The sequence below is a fragment of the Danio rerio genome, chromosome 5, assembly GCF_049306965.1.
Source record: "Danio rerio strain Tuebingen ecotype United States chromosome 5, GRCz12tu, whole genome shotgun sequence".
In the NCBI taxonomy this organism is placed as follows: Eukaryota; Metazoa; Chordata; class Actinopteri; order Cypriniformes; family Danionidae; genus Danio; species Danio rerio.
The window spans coordinates 19,043,577-19,056,345 of NC_133180.1; the positions used below are offsets into that span (position 1 = coordinate 19,043,577).

Here is a 12,769-nt window from a genome sequence, read left to right on the forward strand (position 1 = left end):
TATATATATATATATATATATATATATATATATATATATATATATATATATATATATATATATATATATATACACATATAACCAATATGCAGGTTTACAAAAAAATGACTGTTTTCTGGGGTTTTCTACCATTTCTATGTTGATTAAAGAATTAAAAATAATAATAATAATAATAATTCAACATATTAATCACAGATGTAAATATCTCAATGTAATACAAAAATAGTTATTGTTGCAATATGAAATATATACTGTGCTTATATATACCTAATTATTAAGTATGTTATGGTAATATTATTTGCATTGCTTAATTTCAATATCCCCTCAAATAAATTCCCAAATTATTCATTATCTGATTCGCTATCTTATCTTATCTTATCTTATCTTATCTTATCTTATCTTATCTTATCTTATCTTATCTTATCTTATCTTATCTTGTCTTATCAAAATAAAATATGGTTTTATTTGATTTATTTTTGTTCAATTTTCATTTGATGGAACATTTAAATGTACAGAAAACGAAAATATAAATCTGTATTATACTTTTGTTTGAATGCTTTGGAAATTTTGTTAAAATGATCCAAACACTATCCAAGCCCACTAGCCAAAATAATCCCCATCTCTTTTACAAAAACAAGGGTTTATATCACAAGCCTCCTATAACAGCATCCACACAAACCCGACACCCAACACTCTTCCTGCCTGTCACACTATTGTATGAGTCCCTGAGATTTTGACAATGATCACCTGGCAGTAATGGATTGGTGCTGGACCCGTGTGATCTGCTGTATCCTATGGAGAATATGCATAAGAGTGGAGGATGTGTTTCCCATGCCAGAATCAATGACCTGCCCATTCATCACACTGCGTTTCAATAGAGGTGAAGAAGGCTCATCTATCAGCAAGAGAAGGCGAATCCACCGAGGCAACTTTTACAAAGTGTCTTATTCGAACTCCCCTCCTCTCCCTCGCTCATCTCCTTTCTCCTTAAAGATAAATGCCTTCTGAACCAATTTGCAAGGAATTTGTACCTCACATTTGAGTTCTGCTCCCTCCATAAAAGACACAGATACGAGCGCTGTAAAACTTAATTCTGACTTGGCACGGCCACATTTTTCTTCTGAAGCTGATAAAAAAAAGAGCGAAAAAGACACAATGGGGGGAGAGACAGCGCACGGGAATGAGAAGCGGGGGCACGGAGAGAAAAACAGTCTTATCTTTCTTTTTTTCCTGTCCTCCGCTCGTGTGCTTCTGAGGATGCGGCTCTCACCTTAATGTAGACAAAGGAGGGCAGGGTTGTTATCATCATGGAGACAGGTGTTTCCGAAAGAACCGAGTAATGGCTGCCTACCTCCAACACACACGCAAACACAGCTCACCTCTTGACGGAAAATCTGATAGAGAGGAAACATGATGGAATCACGCGCCTGTGTGTGTATTAGATACGGAAATATGACGGAATCATCAGTATTCTTGAGGATGTGCCGGCTGTAGCTTACCTCAGGTGATTTGGCGGAATAGAAAAGGCTTTTAGTGCAAGATTATTATCACTTGATGTATAAATCTTTGCGCCTGCATGTGGAACAAAGAAACAGAGCAATAAAAAAGTGTGTGAAAATCAGCACTCTATCAGAGAACTCATACTGATATATTATTAATAACTGCTCTCTCGGAACTGATGAAATTATGCACAGACTGCATTTCTATATCTTCATCATGTGCGATAAGATAATAGCTCTATATCCGAGAGAAAGAATGTAGTATTAAAAATAAATTACAAGCGGTCAATTCAAGGCACATTCACAATTTCTCAATGGTTTTTAATGATGGGGTTATTAAAAGCTTTGAGAAATGTTCCATATGCGTTGAACTGACCGCTTGTAATTTAATAAAAAAATAATAAAAAAATAAAAATAACAGAGGGGCTTTTGTTATTAAGGACAACAAAGGACATCAAATAAATTGCAGAAAGTACATTACTGCACATATTCATGAACATGTAATAGATTGAGCATGGCTTAAAGCCTGATGTGATCTTTTTTGTTTACATTTCTCACTAATAAGTACACTCACCGGCCACTTTATTAGGTATACCTTACTAGTACTGGGTTGGACCCCTTTTGCCTTCAAAACTGCCTTAATCCTTTGTGGCCTGGATTCAACAAGGTACTGAAAATATTCCTCAGATTTTGGTCCTATTGACATTATAGTATCATGCAGCTGCTGCAGATTTGTCAGCTCCCGTTCCACCACATCCCAAATGAGCTCTATTAGATTGAGATCTATGACTGTGGAGGCCATTTGAGTACAGTGAATTCATTGTCATGTTAAAGAAACCAGTCTGAGATGAGTCGCGGTTTATGACATTGCACGTTATCCTGCTGGAAGTAGCCATCAGAAAATGGGTATACTGTGGTCATAAAGGGATGGACATGGTCAGCAACAATACTCAGGTAGGCTGAGGCATTGACGTGATGCTCAAAAAATATCCCCCACACCATTACACCACCAACAACAACCTGAACCATTAATACAAAGCAGGATGGATCCATGCTTTCATGTTGTTGATGCCAAATTCTGAACCTACCATCCGAATGTCGCAGCAAAAGAATCGAGGCTCCTCAGACCAGGCAACATTTTTCCAATCTTCTTTCGTCTAGTTTTGGTGAATCTGTGTGAATTGTAGCCTCAGTTTCCTGTTCTAGGCTGACAGGGGTGGCACCCGGTGTGGTCTTCTGCTGCTGAAGCCCATCAGCCTCAAGATTCCATGTGTTTAGAAATGCTCTTCTGTAAACAACCTCGATTGTAACGAGTGGTTATTTGAGTTACTGTTGCCTTTCTATTAGCTTGAACTAGTCTGGTCATTCTCCTTTGACCTCTGGGATCAACAAGCCATTTGCGCCAACAGAATTGCCACACACTAGATAGTTTCTATTTTTCGGACCATTCTTTGTGAACCCCAGAGATGGTTGTGCGTAAAAATCCTAGTATATCAGCAGTTTTGAAATACTCAGACCAGCCTGTGTAGCACCAACAACCATGCCACAATCAAAGACACTTAAATCAGCTTTCTTCCCCATTCAGATGCTCGATATGAACTGCAGCAGATCATCTTGACCATGTCTATATGCCTAAATGCATTGAGTTGCTGCCATGTGATTGGCTGATTAGACAGTTGCGTTAACAGGTTGACAGGTGTACCTTATAAAGTGGCCGGTGAGTGTATGTGTAATGAGACACTCATACCACTGTTCAATACAGACCAAAAAACTCAAGATTCAATACATTATAAAATCACGATCACACTATAAAAATTAAAGCTGCAAGCCGTGATGAAATACCTCATATCCAGGTTCACGGCCACCCAGTGGCCTTAGGATGGCAGAGAACATTCATTCATTCATTCATTCATTTTCTTGTCGGCTTAGTCCCTTTATTAATCCGAGGTCCCCACAGAGAAATGAACAGCCAACTTATCCAGCAAGTTTTCACGCAGCGGATGCCCTTCCAGCCTCAACCTATCTCTGGGAAACATCCACACACTACAGCCAAATTAGCCTACCAATTCATCTGTACCGCATGTCTTTGGACTGTGGGGGAAACCGGAGCACCCTGAAGAAAACCATGCGTACGCAGGGAGAACATGCTAACTCCACACAGAAACACCAAATGCAACCCTGCGACCTTCATGCTGTGAGGCGACAGCACTACCTACTGCGCCACTGCTGCGCCCTGGTAGAGAATATATATATGTATAAACCTGAGAAAATTACTGATGTATGCCAATCTTCCCATTGTCAGCAAATATTATGACTGAACCTGAATATTGGCTTGTAAATGTGTTCAGATCAGGTGCAGATCAGACAATGCATGCCTGAGTTATAACAACTTCCTGTTTCTTGGCGAAACGTCAAAGTTTTTGAGGCTGCCACGGAAACACCCTTCGACAAAAACTCTAGATCTTCACAATTTTACATCGACAAGGCCTTTAGATAGCAATACCTCATTTTCATGTTGATCTGATAAAATCCCTAGGAGATGTTTGGTAAAATACAACGCGTGGAAAGGGCAAAAACTTTTTTTTTTTAAGAAAGTTAAAAATATCTGACTTCCTGTCCAGTTTCCGAATTCGCTTCAAGATACTTTTTTGAGGGTATTTGCATATTGTGTGCAAAGGGTTTGAGAGTTTTTGTGCATGTTTAGACCCTCAAAAATGGGATTCAAGATATAGAAAAAGTTTGAAAGCTAGTGGTTAGTGGGGTGTCTATCACACAGTTTTGAGTTTACACTGTAAATGAGTGGTATGTATATTTAAAAAAAAAAAAACATGTAAGCTCATCCATCTTTTAAGCTAAACAGAATTTAGCATGCACTTTTTAGCATTCAAATAATTAAAACTTAAAATAAAGTATCGGCTTACAGTTTTGTCTAGTTAAAAATTCAGTTTCAAAGAGAAATGTGTCATATTTTAAAATAGGTTGCAAACAGCAATTCATGCTGACTTTAATATGAACTGTAAACAGGAAGAGAGACGAAAATACAAAAAGAAGAGAGAGAGGGAGAACTCGAGGCTTTTCATTTAGCAAAATATCTTTGGCGTATAGCCCTAGGATGAAAACTCAATTACACCAAATCGAATTATGAAAAACTAAAAATACCAACACTTAAGACATTGGACAGCAATTACAGCAAATGCTTACTATTCCTAATACCAAGCAGGAAAATGTCTGAGAACAATGAATTATTCTGTACTAAGAAAAGTCCTTAACATAACACTGACAAAAACTGGCTAATGCACACATAACTGACTAAAAAAAGGAAAATCTAGTGTCATCATAGTCAAGAGGTCAAATACTAATATGTGGGCAGGAAACATGCACATCAGTCTGATAATGCCAGAGGTCTCTTATTGAAAGCAATGAGGTAACTGGCCACATCACTATAAAAACTCTAAAGGGCAACTTTGATGTCTACATAGTGAAACAGGGCTTTAGCTACCAAAAATGGAAAAAAGAAGAAGAAGAAAAAACATGTTTAAAATATGTGCAAATTGCATGCAAATTAGCAGCAGTTCCTATTCCTATTTTTGAAAACCACACAAAGGATTTCAGCTGAAATCAAACACAATGTTGAGGTAAAATACACAGACATTTTGTATGTCTGTTTTTTCATTAAAGCAGCCTGCTCACTTTGCATATAAATAAAATACTTTTAAAATGTGATAAACTGTGCATAACACTAACATGAAAGTTCAAACAATAGAAGACTGATACCTCTGTTATGTGCACATATGTGAGCGGGTGTATGTGTAATGTTTATTAATCCTTTGGCAATATCCTGTTAACATGCAAACAATGTATCTTGGCGTCTTTATGGAGCATATGTTTATCTAAAAGTGGTCATATAAGTTCTTTTAATACGTACTTTATTCATACATAATTTGTTTTTTATTTATATTTACTAAAGAGGTATTGGTAAAGTAAATACACAAAATGATACCCAAAAATTATAAATCTGTCATCATATACTCATCCAAACTTATTTAATTTTCTTGGTTCTGTTAAACACTAAAGAAAATATATTGAGGAATGTTATACAGTACTTTCAAAGTATTTCTTGTTCCCACTATAGATGTCAGAGGCTGGTTTTTACAATAGTCTTCAGAATTTCTTGTTTTGTATTTGACAGAAGAAATAAAAAAGAAATAAAAAAAAGTATGGAATTGTATATGTATAAAAGTTTTCTCACACTTGAGTAGGCATGGGCCGGTATAAGTTTCTGACGGTATGATAAACCTTGGATAAACATATCACAGTTTCACGTTATTGTGATTGCTGTTATGACCCTTTTTAAATCTCTGGGTAAAAAACTTACTTTTTTGCCCTTTAAACACAATAGATTTTATTTTGAGAAACATTTAAAATATTTTGGGACAGTAAACATGTCAGGCCTAATAATTAAAATGGACCATTAACTTCTGCTGTCTTTGTTAGTTTAAAAAACAGATTTCTTTACAATTTAAAACTACGTCATTGGATATCTTTTCTGCTGGAGATACTATTGTCCTAAAAAAACAAAAAAATTAAAATAAAAACGCAAATAAAAAACCTTACATAAAGTGTGCCTTAGGAACTGTAAAGAAGAAAAATGTGTTGGTTTTAAAACCTTGGCTGTTTCTCAATACAAAGTACGCAAAGTTGGGACTTGCGGCTGCCAAGTTTAAACTTATTAACAATAAAATGATTTATTTATAAAAAATCTCAATGTTATAATGAACCACCAACTTATCCAGCAGGTTTTTTTTTTTTTTTTTTTTACACAGCGGATGCCCTTCCAGCTGCAACCCATCCTTGGGAAACATCCACACACACTCATTCATACTCATACACCACAGACAATTTAGCCTACCTAATTCATCTGTACCACATGTATTTGGACTGTGGGGGAAACCAGAGCACAAGGAGGAAACCCACACAAACGCAGAGAGAACATGCAAACTCCACACAGAAATGCCAACTGACCCAGCCGAGGCTCAAACCAGTGACCTTCTTGCTGTGAGGCAACAACACTACCTACTGCGCCACTGCGTCACCCTAAATTTTATAATTATTTTTTATATTAATATGATAAATCAATATGTTTGATTTAGGAAAATGTAAACATAAATAACCATAAATGTGAAGTAAAAAGTGTTGTTAAACAGACTTGTGTCCTTAATTATCAGATTGAATAAACTACAATGGACATTAAACAAGTATAAAGTACAAGACGTAAACAGTAGGAAATAAAGACAATGTTAAGCAATTTGGTAAACACAGACAAACAGTGTACGACACGCTAAAATAATTAAAGACAATTATAAAACGTAACAAAATAACACTGCCATAATATTAAACTCGAGAATAAATAATAGATTTAAAAGACCAAAAACTGTACACAGGTGTTTCAGAGCTCCCGCTGAAAGTCTGGGGCACAGGGTCTGCATAAGCTGAACCACATCGCAAAAGACATGCTATTTTTGTAAATAATGTTGAAACAACTACATTCTCGCCTAAAAAAAACCTTAAAACTTTATTTTTGTGTTTTTAAAAACCTTTCAGGTTTTCTCCTCCTGCATTCTGGGATAACTGCACTTTACAAGTTTGCACAATTCACCTCTCGATGGTTCCTTGACAAAAGGGATGGAGCAAGTACACATCTGTAAATTTTATCTGTTCTTGGTAAGATGTCAACTTTGAATTGGAACAGTACTTCGGCTACTGTTGCAGATGTTTTACGGGAACACAAGAACGCAAGTATAGACAAGAAAGCATATTGAGAAACAGCCCTTGACTTTTCCAAACCGACGTATACTTTGAAAACAGTTATTATTCCATGCCCAAGTATGAGTTAAAGATGAGAATATTTAAATTTTTGGATGAATTATCCCTTTAATTATTTTAAATTCATATTTTGATTTGTAATAACATTTAGATTTTAATGTGTTCTTTTTAAATGCAAGAATATTGAGCCTCTGATCTGCTTTAATTAAATAAATTCTGAAAATCTGTCAGCCACTGGAGAGTTCAAATCCAATATAACGAAGACCTTGTTTTGCTGTCAATTTCAACAAAAAGTCAGACTTGAGACACTTGAAGACCTCATACACTGGCTCTGGGCTTGACTCAGTAGGTGTGCTTTTTTAGAAATGTTGCTTTTGGTAGGCACAGACCTGAGAATGTGTTCAACTGACAAACCGTTTTCTGAGAATTCTCAGAAGAGGGAAATTTCTTCTCTTTCAAAAACTTCTTCCATCTAAATGTAAATGCTGAAATCATCATAATAGCATTCCAGAAGGATCTTTTCCACAGCGTTCGCTCTCGACTTGAAAAGAGAAAGTTGCAGTTTGTTCAAATGAGTCGAGTGTTTATTGAATATGTGACGGGAGAGATTCCTGAAACACACACACGCAGTATGGGTGCAACAACATATTTCACACAATTAATATAATTGCGTTAATTAGCGGAGTCATTACAGAGTTTCTCAGCACAAATGCTGCTCTTTGGAGGTGATAACTAGCGCAAATCCATTCAAATGCTTGCATATGCATATGTTTATGCATGCATGGAACATCTGTCCTCATCTGTAATGACAATCTGTTTCAAAGTCATTATGACATCTGGCATACGAATTAAACACTTAATGAGGTCAAATTCATTTAACCTTATAATTGATCCCACGTAGATCATCACGGCCTTTATAAACCAATACACACTGCAACGGTCAGCTAATATTCCTAGCAGCCAAACATTATGACCTAAGGTTGAACATAAATCGGCAGCCCTCGATAATCTCCAACCAAGGGGGCAACTAATTACTTGGAAGAACGAAGCATTTGTATGTGAAATAGTAGGGCTTCACACAGACAGCTGGAATTGGCCATGTTTAATATTCTGGGCTGAGCTCCATAAAGCTCTGTCTTTTATTGACACGTTTGATTCTCTTTGTTCAGCAAAGTCTGTCTTGTCGAGAACAAGCCCGTTTAAAAGATACAGTGTCAATGTACAATGTGCAGAACAAACCACATTCCAGGAGCCGGAGGAGTGGTAGGAAACGTTCTTCAAGTCAAAAGGATGTTAGCTTATGTCAGCATGTCTGCTTCACATCGACTGCTAAACTTTTTGTTCTGCTTCTTTATTAAAATAGTTACTTTTGTATTTTGGTCACACTTTATTTGAAGGTATGTTATGTAAGGTGTTTTAAGGCTGCTTATAAGTAGTTATTAAGGTAGTGGGTAGATTTAAGGATTGTGTAGGATTAGGGATGTAGGATAGGATCATGCATAATATGCATTTTATAAGTATTAATAAACAGCCAATATCTTAATTGTAGGTAGGCAATAAGCAACTAGTTAATAGTGTGAATTGTTACCTTAACTAAAGTGTTAAATAAATAAGTTACTAAAATCTAAAAGTAAAGGACCGTACACACCAAGGAAAATAACCATAAATGTATATATAGCGTATAACTAAAATTATATTTGTGTCCACACCAGCAAACAATAACCAGCTATTTATTTTTAGTTAATGGTTTGTTTTGCTTTACCCCCTTATATTGTAACCAGCAACATTATAACACATCTGACCAGTGAAACCAGCTTGTGTAATCTACCTAATAAAACAGTAAATTTAGCAATCAAAGTCAGAGTAGAGGAATAAAAACAACCCTAATTATTTTTCACCAGCATTTTCAAATGAGGCTAAAATATGCTGCATGTAAGTGCTCGACACTTCTAAAGCATAAAAATACCATAATAAGTTTGCAGATATACAGATTACATGAAAATAAGTTATTTGTTTTTGACTTGAATTGGTTAATGCAAAAGTATACATATCAAGCTTTCTTTAGATACCTCTCACGTGCCTGTTTGTTCAGTTTTTGCTGAGTTTCAGTTCATTTTAATGACATGTTTGTTCCTGATATGGTCTACATTGCGTGCGTCTCATGCAGGGCATTGTAATATCAAAAGCTTGTGGGCGTGGTAGCATAAACTCTAATGAGCTCAGACTGAGAAACTAGACATAGCGTAGGTTTCATACTGATTATTTTATCAAACAATATTTGTTTTCAACATGCACTCACTGCATTTAAAAGTAGACACTTCAAGCTTTTTAAAGATATGTGCCTCATGTCTCTGTGTTTTGTTTTTGCTGAGTTTTAGCGCATTTTACTGACGCGTTTCTAAAAACAGTTCACGGAGAGAGAAAAGACAGATTGCCTACACTGTTTATGATCCTTGTTTTGCAAAAGCACACACGTTTGTTGTCATTGTGAGTGTACACATTGACAACTAGACCTTCTAGACGAAACTTACAGATTCGATTGATGTATTGATCTTATCTGTATGATCACAACTGAAAGTGTAATTTAAGGTAATTTCAGCTTAATAAGGTGAAAACTTGTCAGACCGCGTATACGCGGTCTTCGACCCCAGGGAATTAAAAACATGCTTAGTGAACATCCTTGTTTATCTGAATGCAATGCTGAAGTCAGTTATTCTGCTTTGAAAATTTGTTTTCCATGTCAGAGCGCTGTCTTTGTTTTGGTTATTTTAACTCGCCCACTGCCACTTTAGCCAATTGCATTCCAGCACTGCGGGTTGCCTTGTTAGGAAACTGTGTATTTCATTCAATCATTGATTCACTGAATGACCGAAATGTAACCTCCGGTAGACAGTAGCAAACTCTGAAATAAGATGCAGATTCAGAGTTCCACATGAGTTTATTAATAACCAGATAATATAAAAATTACAAGAGCAAACATTTAGTGAGCAGGGTACATTGTAACCCACGTGTCCTAACAACTCGCTACATGATGAGATTTGCAGTGACAAGCAATTTAACTGTTTGCACCAGACGAAACATGACAGAAATATACAGTCATTCAGAAGCACAGAATATGCACTCACTCACAAAATGGTAAGGTTTATCATCTATTTAATACATAATAAACCTCTTTAACATTATTTAAAGTAGATGCTGAATCACTGATATGTGTTGGTTTTGAGTCACAATACTAAAGTTCAATTTCAAATAGTTTATTTATTTTCAAGATCTTGGTAAACTGTTTGTTTTGATCCAGGAATGCAGTACCTAGTTTAACCACTGGGTGCCAAATGTACATACTGAACCTTAAGTTAAGTTTAACTTACTATTTTTAGTCACTTTGATTGATGTAAGTTGACTTGAAAAGTTCATTTGATTCAACAAAAATATTAGGACAGCAATCACTTTTACAATAAAAAGAGGGTTTAAGATCAATCAGTGTACATATTCACAATGTCATCTGCTTTAAATTTGTTTCATATTTTAGTGCATTCTAACTGACTGGCAAAGTTTTTGTTGTTTATAGGCTCGAAAAGTAATCATTCTGATGTTGTTTCTTTAACATTATAGCTCACTTTAAAAATAAAAATGATAATTTTTACAACAAAAAACAAAGGAATTGTGTTTTTTCAAATCACTTTAAATGAGTCAGATGTGGTCAATGAGAATGTGCGAGTGAATTAACGCAAGCACATGCCATGCTGCAGTGTTACGCTGTACCACACAAAATGGTCTAACACAAGAAAGACATGACCAGCAGTGGACAGTTATGTAACATAGTGAACATACTGAACTGATATAGCAGCTCTCAAGCGGAAAAGGGCAAAGAAGATAAAACAGGCTAATCATCATTGTCTCATCAACAGTATCATGAGTTTATGATAGTTTGTTAACTGAAATCTAAATTTTCTAAATGTTGTAGATCAACTAAAGATCACTCCGACTAGCCTCCAACTTTAAACAAGCAATCAAAAAATCACTTTTGATTACAGTGGTCTGAAATGTTTTACATTCAGAATAATTTTAAAATAATTTTTTTTATTATCTTCATAGTTATCGTCCTTATCGCTACAATAACATAGCATGTGCTGAATAAAACCATTATTATCATAAGTCACTGAATCAGTTAGACTGCTGAACTGAGTCCCTAACCATGCAGAGCTTACATAAGTAAAATCAGTGTTGATTACCAGCAAAATGTTGATACAACTGCAATTTTATATGGAGGTTTCTAAATTGCACTCAAGTATAGTAAGAACACCGTGTTTCTCCAACTCACTTCTACATGCAGACAGAAAGACAGATAGAATACAAAACAGTGTGGAGAGACACTCTGCAAACAAACTCTATGCACAATCCTCATCCACACTTGCTTTATACGCTGAGGTCTACACTGGGCGAAGAGTGTCCACCCACTCAGTAAAAAGGCACAAAAGTACCACGACTGAGCAAAGCACGCAAGCTATCAGCGAGACAGCAAGCAAATCCACGGGGAGTCCCATCTACTTCCACTCCAGGTCCAATAGATCTATTACTGTGGCAGTTTCAGCATAGGAAAATGCTGAATTTCTGCTCCTGTGCTTAATGGTACAAAAAAAGTACATGCATATATTCTACTCCAGCACCTCTCAAGACTTTCAGTGGGGCCAAGGTCAATTGTTGGTCAAATCATGTGTGAAAATGAAGCCTTCTTTCACAGTCGGAGGCTGATGAACCTTTGCCCTTCCATCCTGGGATATGGCCATGAGATACGAATTATGACATGGTTGTTTCAGAAATAAAAAGTTACACAGTTCATTAGGTAAGATTACATGAATTGTTGCCAGACACATAACAAGGTAGAAACATTAATCACTGCAATAACAATCCATTCTCAGACACTTGCATATTTTCTCTGCTTTATTCCAAGGAATAGAAAGTGTGACACAAATAGAAAGTGAACAAGACCATTCAAAGAGAAATGAAGTAAAGGAAAAGGTCTTGCTACAGCGGGAAAAACTGTCTACATCAAGAAAGAGCTTAAAACAGAATTAACATTGACGTTAAATAACCACAATGCAGGTGATTAATTTTTGAACAGGTAATTACATTATTTGGATATTGCATTAAAATGCATTCATTCATTTTGTTAACATAATATTATAGAAATTTGGAACCAGACCCCACCCCCAAACCCAACAGTCACTGGGGGATAAGCAAATCGTACTAAATTCTGTAGGGATGGCTAAATCTCTCCATAATATCAGAACCTGCGAACTGTTATGGAATTCCATGAGGCAAGACCACACGGATTCCGATGCAATTAGAAGACCTGAAAGAGAGCAAGTTCTTCAACTGCTTCAGTGGCCCCCTCTCTGCCGTCCCCTTCACTTCTACAATCAGAGCTCAGGTCATTGACATTCTAC

General features: G+C 36.1%; 1 long non-coding RNA gene across 6 annotated transcripts in view; it reads right to left on the reverse strand.

Moving 5' to 3' along the window:
- Positions 1 to 12,769, reverse strand: part of LOC141385789 (uncharacterized) — a 267,880-nt gene that overhangs the window by 160,651 nt on the left and 94,460 nt on the right. The window contains exons 3-5 of one of the 6 annotated variants that reach the window (XR_012406778.1): positions 1,500 to 1,572; positions 1,352 to 1,394; positions 145 to 1,270 (exon numbers count right to left, since the gene is read on the reverse strand). The exons of the other annotated variants lie outside the window; for them this stretch is intronic. This is a non-coding gene — a long non-coding RNA (uncharacterized lncRNA). Of the gene's footprint in view, positions 1 to 144; positions 1,271 to 1,351; positions 1,395 to 1,499; positions 1,573 to 12,769 lie in introns of those variants that run through there. 6 annotated transcript variants of the gene reach the window in all.